The sequence below is a fragment of the Ixodes scapularis genome, unplaced genomic scaffold, assembly GCF_016920785.2.
Source record: "Ixodes scapularis isolate PalLabHiFi unplaced genomic scaffold, ASM1692078v2 PGA_scaffold3__209_contigs__length_174095766, whole genome shotgun sequence".
In the NCBI taxonomy this organism is placed as follows: Eukaryota; Metazoa; Arthropoda; class Arachnida; order Ixodida; family Ixodidae; genus Ixodes; species Ixodes scapularis.
The window spans coordinates 149,284,045-149,294,299 of NW_024609868.1; positions in this window are offsets into that span (position 1 = coordinate 149,284,045).

Genomic DNA, 10,255 nt, shown 5'->3' on the forward strand with positions numbered 1-10,255 from the left:
TGGAGCGTTACCTATTCCCTTGTTGGGCTCGGTGGTGGGCGGTGCACCACAGTTTCCAAAAACCCTCTCCCTTTATATGGGTTCCAAACTTAAACCTTTTGATCGGCCCCCCAAAAGGGGCCGCACCGAAGCTCAAGTCACTCCCGAAACATCCAAAGTACTTGAAAAATTTCCAAAATTCCTGGTCTTACACTCTGAAGAAGAAAAACCACTTGCCAAACTGTCCCCTTTCTTAGTCGCCAAGGTACTGGAAGGAATCGTTGGGAAAGATTACTCTGCAAAAAAGATGCCATCCGGTGATCTTCTTGTTGAGATCAGCACCAAAAAGCAAAGTGATGCCCTTCTTACTCTCAACGCTGTGTCTGAATACAGAGTAAACGTTACTCCATACTGCGGACTTAATACAGTTCAAAGAGTTATCTCGGAGGACGACCTAATGGACTCATCTGAGGAAGAACTCGTTGAAGGCCTTTCAGACCAAGGAGTTGTTGCCGCTCGTCGCATCACCCTTCGCCGTGAGGGTGTAGAGCGTAAAACAAGGCACATTATACTGATCTTTGACACCACCACTCTCCCAGAGGCCATAAAGGCAGGCTACCTCCGGTGCTGTGTTCGCCCCTATGTGCCGAATCCCCAGCGGTGCTTTAAGTGCCAGAGGTTCGGCCATGGGTCACAGAGCTGCCGGGGAAGTGACACTTGCGCGAAGTGCTCCAGTAAAGAGCATGTTGCTGACAGTTGTGAGAGCGAACTGACATGTGTCAACTGTGATGGCCGTCACCCAGCATACTCGCGCTCTTGTCCAAAATGGAAAGAAGAAAAAGAAATACTTTGAAGACCACAGAAAACATCTCCTACCATGAGGCTAAAAAACGTTTCTCCTTCCTATCTAAAGTAGGGTATGCCGAGGTCGTGCGCAGGGGACCCACACGACCCGTAATGGCATCGGCGGGAACACAGACCCCTCCTGGGGGGGTGTGTCTCCCGTCAGTGTCCCCTTTAAAACCAGCGGGTGCAATGCCAGCTGCACTGCACCCCAACCACACGGTGGACGCTGTTCCGTCAACGTCAACGCCCCACAGGGGGCACCTGTGAAAGCAGGTGTTTGGAGAGTGGCGGCTCCACGGACCCCGAGCCCCGCAGGGGGAGCCTGCACCTTAGGTGCTAGGTGCTTGGTGAGTTGCGTCACCACGGACCCCAGCTACGTGGGCCACCATACCCGCACGCAGGGGGCACCTACTTTGGTAGGTGCTTGGTGAGTGGCGTCACTACGAACCCCGAGCCATGTGAGTTCGCCCACCCACGTCTGGCTGTGCGTGGCGTACCCGTGTCCGGGGAAAAGGGGACCCTGGTGGTTGAGCTGAGCCCGGGGTATGTTTGGACCCTTTGGGGCCCCCCGGGCGAGGCAATACACCGCTTCGACCCCTGCTTCTCGTAGACGGGTGTCCTGGCTTGGCCCGACCAGGATGATTCAGTCAGTCGCCTCTTCTACCCTCTTCTTCTGTCTTTCACTTTTCCTTCCACCTCTTTCTCTTTTCTTCTGCACTCTCTTCCTTCCTTTTTCACCTTCTTAGGCGGCAAGGGCTAACCTTGAGTGGAAACAGGTCCTGTCCCTGCATCCACACTCGGTTATAGTGCCCGGGCAGCACTGGTAGAATAATTGTGTCAGCCAAGCCTTTCTTGTTATGGCACATTACCTACCCCCTCGTTGGGCTCCGTGGTGGGCGGTGCACCCGGGCACTGAAATTCCTTCCCATCTTTATGGGTTCCAAAACTAAACCAACTGATCAGGCCCTGAAAAGGACCCCCACCGAAGTCATTGACATTTCCACTAAGACCCCTGATTTTTTCAAATTTCCAAAGTTTCTTGTTCTGCACTCTGAGGACGAAAAGCCACTGGCTAAACTTTGTCCCTTTTTAGTTTCCAAAGTGCTTGAAGGTGTTATCGGTGCGAACTTTAGCGCCAAAAAGATGGCATCAGGCGACCTCCTTGTGCAGGTAAATACAAAAAAACAAAGTGACTCACTTTTAGCCCTGAATCAGAATTAATTGGGGGGCTAGTTGGTTGAACATCTAGACGGATAAAAAAAGGACAGAGCGCTTACTTACAACTGTCAAATTTTATAGAGCATCTAGAGAACGACAAGGTGGAAGTGAAAAAAGAAAAGGAAGAAAAGAAAGATGAAATTAAAGTCACTGCTGTAAAAATTTGACAGTTACAAGTAAGCGCTCTGTCCTGTCCCCTCCTTCTCAGTCTTTTGCGCTTTCAAAACCACCGTCTAGATATTTAGCCCTGAACTCCGTCTCAGACTACAAGGTCAGTGTGACCCCTCATCGAAAGTTAAACACCATCCAAGGGGTCATCTCTGAAGATGACTTGCTCGACTTGACAGATACAAAGCTATTTGAGGGTCTCTCTGGACAGGGAGTTGTTGCAGCACGACGCATTACCATCCGTCGCGACGGCGTAGAACGTAAAACAAGGCATGTTATTCTCACTTTCGACTCCACGACTCTACCCACTAATGTAAAGGCAGGCTACCTTCAGTGCCGTGTCCGGCCTTATGTGCCGAACCCTCAGCGCTGCTTTAAGTGCCAGAGGTTCGGCCATGGGTCACGGAGCTGTCGGGGTAGCGAGACCTGCGCCAAATGCTCCAGTAAGGAGCACGTCGCTGATGTGTGTGAGAACGAAGCTCAGTGCACTAACTGTAATGGAAGTGCACAAGCTGCTTCGCTGGTTCCAGACAGGCCGGCAACTGCCGTACCTGTCCGCACATCGTGGTCCTCTTCCGGGGAGAAGGGGCGAAACTCCCACCCGACCTCCTCGGAGAGGACCTCCTCCTCGAAAAAGCGGCACAACCCTCGTGCCGCTCCCCCAGTACCCAAGGTGCCGGAAGGGGCAGAGTTGAAAAACACTCTGCCCAGCACCTCCGCTGCCTCTTCGGCTGGTCGTGGCCGGCGCATGCCACCCCGGGCAACGAACCAGCCAAAACCTTTAGGTAAAGGCTCGCCTCCAGAAGTGGAGGCGATGGATGATACCTCTGAGTCACCCACTCTTGCATCCGACCAGAGCGACATGGAGTGGCAGACTCCGAAGTCCAAAGGGAAAAAGCCAGTGGTCCCTCCCAAATAACCATTAATTTCATACTCAATTTTTTCATTTCCTCTCTCATTTTAATTTTACATTTCACCTTTTTAAATAAATGAAGAATTTGCATTTTATGCAGTGGAACTGTCGTGGTCTTTTACCTAATATTGATGACGTTAATTATTTTATGGATGATCTTCGGCCTATTGCCCTTGTATTACAAAAAACTCATCTTCAAGCTCATCATAAACAGATTTTAAGACGTCATCAAGTTTTTCGTAAAGATTGTTTTAACTCCACTTCTGGGGGCGTGGCAGTAATTGTGCAGAGTGGGGTTGCCTGCTCTGAGGTCCCACTGTGCACCCCACTGGAAGCCGTAGCGGTACGTGTTCTTCTAGACCGTCTCATAACAGTTGTTTCTATATATTTGCCTCCAAATGTTCTCCTGCATCTCCATGACCTACAGGGACTTGTGGGACAACTCCCTCAACCCTTTTTAATTTTAGGTTATTTTAATGCCCATCATCCCATGTGGGGCAGTGCTCGTCTCGATTCTCGAGGCAGAGTAATTGAGCGGTTTTTATTATCATCTCAAATATGTCTTTTTAATAGGAGGGAGCCTACATTCTTTAATTCAGCTCACAATTCATTTACATCGATTGATTTATCTATTGCATCACCTTCATTACTGCCTTGTTTTTCTTGGCAGGTTCTTAATAACCCTTTTGGGAGTGACCACTTCCCTATTACTTTAGAGAGCGACATTTGTCTTCCTACTCTGTTAAAACGAATGCCTCGGTGGAAGTTGGACAAGGCCGATTGGTCTCTTTTTAAGTTAAGCTCCACGCTGGATACATCCCTATTTTCCTCCATGACTGCTGATGAAGCCACATTGTATGTGACAGAGCAGATAATAAACGCCGCTCAGCAGTCAATTCCCCAAATTACCGGTAATCTGCCTCGTAATTGCAAACCTTGGTGGAATAAGGAGTGTGCCATTACGCGCTCGAAGCAAAATAAGGCATGGAGCAAGTTCAGGCGGTATCCCACCTCAAGAAACCTGGTTGAGTTTAAAAAACAAAAAGCTAAAGCCCGGTGGACCCGTAAGCGATCAAAACGGAAAACCTTTATTAAATATGTGCCGTCTCTGAGCAGCTTTGTAACCGCTAAGGAGGTCTGGGATAGATTCAAGAGAATCAAAGGCGACTACAGGGGGTTCACGACTCCCGTTTTCAACCCTCCATGTGCATCACTGAAAGATAGTGCCAACGTTCTTGGGAAGTACTTCTATTCGGTGTCCAGCTCCTCTAGTTATTCAGATTTCTTCAAGTTGTTTAAATGACATGCAGAGCAACATAATATAGTTACAACGGGATCAAACGCTGCATCTTATAATCAGCCCCTCACACAGTACGAGTTAAAGAGTGCCCTTGGTATAAAAAGCTCTGCTCCTGGACCCGATGGACTGCATTACGAAATGCTGCGTAATCTCTCTCCAGAATCTCTCGAATCCCTTCTTAATTTCTTCAATTCATTGTGGAAAAGGGCTAGCTCTCCAGCGGCTTGGGAACGGGCACACATTATCCCTCTCCTGAAGCCGGGTAAGGATCCATCTCTGCCCTCTAGTTACCGTCCGATCGCTTTGACCAGCTGCCTTGGGAAAACATATGTAAGACTGATAAATAGGCGGCTGGTGTATGTTCTAGAAATGGAAAGCATTTTGGATAACAATCGGTGCGGGTTCCGCCGAGGACGATCCACCTTGGATCATTTGGTGTGCTTAGAAACGGCCATACGTGAAGCATTCGTGAATAGGCAGAATTGTGTATCGGTCTTTTTGACTTAGAAAAGGCCTATGATACAGCGTGGAGATATGGCATCCTCCAAGACCTTTATGGTATGGAATTCGAGGCCATATGCTGCAGTGCATAAAAGATTTTTTAACAGACAGGACGTTTCAGGGTAGATTAGGAACTGTTTTATCGTATCCATTCGTTCAAGAAAACGGGGTTCCCTAGGGAGGTATCCTGAGTGTTACACTTTTTGTAATCAAAATGAATTCTCTCGCTCAGGTTTTGCCACCGTCCATTACATACTCACTTTATGTTGACGATATCCAAATCTCAGCATCGTCGTGCAATCTCGAGCTGCGAGCGTCAGCTACAGCTTGCCATAAATAAGCTTGCTAAGTGGGCGGACGAAAATGGTTTTAAGTTTTCTCCTGAGAAAAGCGTCTGTGTCCCATTTTCTCTACGCCAAAGGTCTATCACTGGATCCATCCTTAAAACTGCAAAGAACCTGCATTCCTGTCAGGAAAGAGCACAAGTTCTTAGCTGTAATCTTTGACAAAAAGCTCAATTTTATTGCTCGCCTCAAGTCACTCAAAGAAAAACGTTTCAAAACTGCAAATATTTTGAAAGTCTTAGCCCATAAAACTTGGGGATCTGACAGAAAATGCCTTCTACGGCTGTACAATGCTCTTGTTCGATCCCATCTCGACTATGGGGCTCCAGTTTACGGTTCTGCACGACCGTCCGCGCTCAAGATGTTGGATCCAGTCCATCACCTTGGACTGCGACTCGCAACAGGTGCTTTCCAGACGTCCCCTGTCCTCAGCCTGTATGCTGAATCAAATGAGATGTCACTCGAGAAAAGACGCCAACTTCTAAGCTTAACATACTACTACAAGATACTTGCGAACCGTAATCATCCAACCTACAACTCCCTTCAAAAATCTAGATATTGCCGCCTCTTCGAGAATAAGCCAAGCATCGTAAGGCCCTTGAGTTTCCGAGTACAGCAGTTTTGTTCCTCACTTAATCTTTGTTTGGACAAAGTTATTCTTATGCAGAATGTAGACGGTGTTGCCCCCTGGGACATAGTGCCATTTGCTTGTGACTGGGCTCTCACAATGTTTTATAAACATAGCGTCTCTGCCCTTATCATCCAACAGGATTTTTCTGAGCTTGAGAAGAAGTATGAAGGCTACTCACATTTTTACACTGATGGTGCTAAGACGTCATCATTTGTTGGCAGCGCCGTACATTCTGATTGTTTTATTAAAGTGAAACGTCTAAATACTTTCTCCAGCATTTTTACAGCTGAAGTTTATGCAATATCTATGGCTATAGATTATATCTTCCGAGCTAAAATAAAGCAGGCTGTCCTATTCGTAAACTCTCAGAGTGCTGTTACCGCAATATGCTCTTTGAAAGTTACTAAAAATATGCTGGTGCAACAACTACAAAATAAGCTCAATAAAGCTGTACATGGAGGCTTAAATATAAAATTTTGTTGGGTGCCCAGTCATATGGGAATAAAAGGTAACGAGGAAGCAGACAGACTTGCTACGTCCTCAGGTAATCTCCCGTTCCACGCCTGTTTGCCACACCAAGACATTAAACCTCTAACAAATTCATCCCTTCATCATTTATGGCAGTCTGAATGGAACATGGAGTGCAACAATAAACTTCATATTACTAAGCCGGTTCTTGGGCTCTGGGAGAACTCTTCTCACGGGAACAGATTCCATGAAGTATTGTTGTGTCGACTTCGAATTGGTCATTCTTACATATCGCACAAATATCTTCTTAGTGGGGAGGACCCACCAGTGTGTGAGCATTGTGGGGATACACTTACCATCATGCATATCTTGTGGCTCTGTCCAGCTTTGGAGAATGAACGTCGTACCCACTTTCCTGAATTGTTTCATTTCCGAATTCCATTCCATCTTGCTCTTTTACTGGGAGAATATCCCCTCATCCCATTTGACCGTCTGTTGACTTATATTACTAACGCAGGTTTTATTAATCAGATCTAGTTCCTCATAGCTTATTATTATTTTGTAGCACAGTAACAATAACAGCTTGTTTTCTTTTTATCTTTGGCGCAGTATGGCCTCCGTTGCTGTTGCGCCATAAAACCCGCAAAAAACAACAACCTCTTTTTCTCTTCTTCTGCACTCTAAGCTTCCTTCCTTTTTTCACCTCCTTAGGCGGCAAGGGCCAACCTTGAGTGGAAACAGGACCTGTCCCTGCAACCACACTAGGGTATAGTGCCCGGGCAGCACTGGTAGAGTAATTGTGTCAGCCAAGCCTTTCTTGCTATGGCACATTACCTACCCCCTTGTTGGGCTTCGTGGTGGGCGGTGCACCCGGGCACTGAACTTCTTTTCCTATCTCTATGGGTTCCAAGCACAACAAAACTTCCGATCGGTTCCTGAAAAGGCTCCGCACTGAAGCTCTGTCCAATTTCCTTAGTATAAATGACTCAAGTGACCACTTTACAAAATTCTTCGTCTTGCACTCTGAAGAAAACTCCAAACCACTCTCTAAGCTTTCTCTATTCATTGTTGCGAAGGTGCTTCAAGGCATCTTGGGAGCTAAATTTGAAGCAAAAAAGCTCTTTTCAGGTGACCTCCTCGTACATGTGAATAAAAAATACCAAGTTACTGCCTTACTCAACCTTGAAACCATCCAAGGTATCAAGGTCACCGTGTCCGCCCACCGTACACTGAACACCGTACGCGGTGTGATCTCGGAGGATGACCTAATTGAATCAGGATTGCCGCGAGGCAAAAACGAACCAAAACCGAGCGTGGGGTAAACTTAGACGTTATCCTACTCAATTACAAGTAATGTAATTGAATTTAAGAAGATGAAAGCCCAAGCTAGATTTATCCACAGGCGATCCAAACGTCAGAGTTTTCAGAAGTATGCCTCCTCAATTAACAGTACCACAACACCCAAAGAAATGTGGGACAGAATCCATAAAGTGAATGGCACCTATCGTGCTTTCTCTGTTCCCCTTTTGACCAGAAATGGGTACTGCCCTGCAAATTTGGAGGAGCAGGCTGATATTCTGGGGGAGCACTTTCAATTTGTCTCCAGTTCTCAACATTACCCAGCTGTATTCCAATGACATAAGCTCCAAGCAGAAAGACAAATTGTAAAAACATCTGGAGGTGAGAGGGAACATTACAATTCCCTTTTCACGTTGCATGAACTCCAGCTCGTATTGAAACATACTAAACTTTCAGCTGCTGGTCCTGATGGCATCCATTATGAAATGCTGAAACATCTTCACCTTTCTACACTAGAATTAATTCTATACCTTTTGAACCGGATCTGGAGGGAAAGATGTTTTCCACTTCAGTGGAAGGTAGCCAACATAATTCCTTCATTAAAACCTGGAAAGGACCCCTCTAAGGTAACCAGTTACAGACCTATAGCCCTAACAAGTTGTCTGGGAAAAACCCTGGAACGAATGATCAACCGAAGGCTAACATATGTCCTTGAAGGAAAAAAAACTTACTTGCAAAGTATCAATGTGGTGGCCGTTCCTCTAGGTCTACTCTTGACCATCTTGTTAGACTTGAAACGACTGTACTTGAGGCCTTTGTAAATAGACAGTTTTGTTTGTCAGTGTTTTTTTTTATTTAGAAAAAGCATATGACACAACGTGGAGATATGGCATTATAAATGATCTATATAACTTCGGCATTCAGGGTCGAATGCTGGGTGCTATTCAGGACTATTTAGAAAGACGTACATTTCATGTCTAGTTGGGAACTACTTTTTCTAGAGAATTCATGCAAGAAAATGGCGTACCCCAAGGTGGAATCCTCAGTGCTGCTCTTTTTCTAATAAAAATAAATTCCATTTCGCAAGTAATTCCCCCTTCAGTCCAATATTCCTTGTATGTCGATGACCTTCAGGTTTCTGTGTCATCTTGCAATTTTTCTATTTGTGAATGCAGAGTTCAGTTAACAATTAAAAATATGGTAATGTGGGCAAATAATAACGGGTTTACGTTTTCCACCGAGAAAACATCTTGTGTCCTCTTTTCTCAAAAACGTGGACCTGCCCCAGAGCCCGCCTTGACCATGTGTGACGTTTCCATCCAGAACAAAGCGATGCAGAAATTTCTTTGCCTTACCTTTGATAGCAAATTGTCCTTCAGCTTCCATATAATCGATCTAAAGAGAAAATGTCATAAAGTACTGAACGTCCTGAAGGTCTTTTCTCACAAGTCATGGGGTTCTGATCGCGTATGTCTATTGAGAATCTACCGCTCACTTGTACGATCCCGACTTGATTATGGAAGTATAGTGTATGGATTGGCAAGGGCATCAACATTAAAGATGTTAGATCCTGTTCACCATAAGAGAATACGTCTCGCCACTGGTGCTTTCCGCACATCCCCGGTGTTGAGCCTTTATGCTGAAGCCAATGAAGTATCCCTTGAGAAAAGGCGATTTTCTTTAGGCTTCATGTACGCACTTAGAATTCGTTCGATACTGCAACATCCATGTCAGGGAGTCGTAGAACAATCACGCTTCGAAAGAACTTTCCTAAATAAACCCTCAATCATTCCTCCTTTTTCAATGAGAAATAAATCGGAAGCCGTCTCGGCAGGTCTTGACATCAACCTACCTGTTGCTTCGGTTTTAAGAACAATAGCTCCATGGCAATGTTTGCCTGTTGTGGACCTGTCTTTGACCCAATACAATAAGAAAGACACCCCCCATGAAGTATTAAGGCAGGAATTCTTTCAACTGCAAGAGAAGTATAACAACTACATGAGCTTTTACACTGATGGCACAAAAAGTAACTCCTCGGTCGGTTGCTCCGCAATCGGGCCTTCATATGAATGTGTGCGGAGAATTAATAGCAACGCGACAATTTTAACGGCAGAGCTTTATGGTTTACTTCTCGCTACAAATCACACAACAAAAAATAGACTTCCATGCTCGATAGTTTACACTGACTCCCTCAGTGCTCTAGAGCACTCGCATCGCTTGAGTACACAGATGCTACAAAGACGGAATCTGCTGTTTGGTGTTCCATGATTGGCCCGACAGTTCAACTTGTTAGGCGAATCAACTCCTCTACTTCTATTTTTACAGCAGAGCTCTACGGTCTGCTCCTAACTATAGGCTTCATACTCGATAAAAAGCTTTCTCGCTCCATCGTATACACCGACTCCCTCAGTGCATTGCATGCACTGTCTTCACTAACACCCCTCAAGCACTTCCTGCTCCTTGAACTGCGAAATAAGGTTGTTGCTGCCTCAGGACAGGGATACGAAATTGTATTTTGCTGGATTCCCAGCCACGTGGGCATTCCGGGCAATGAGGCAGCAGATCGCGCAGCAAGTACTTGTGTAAAG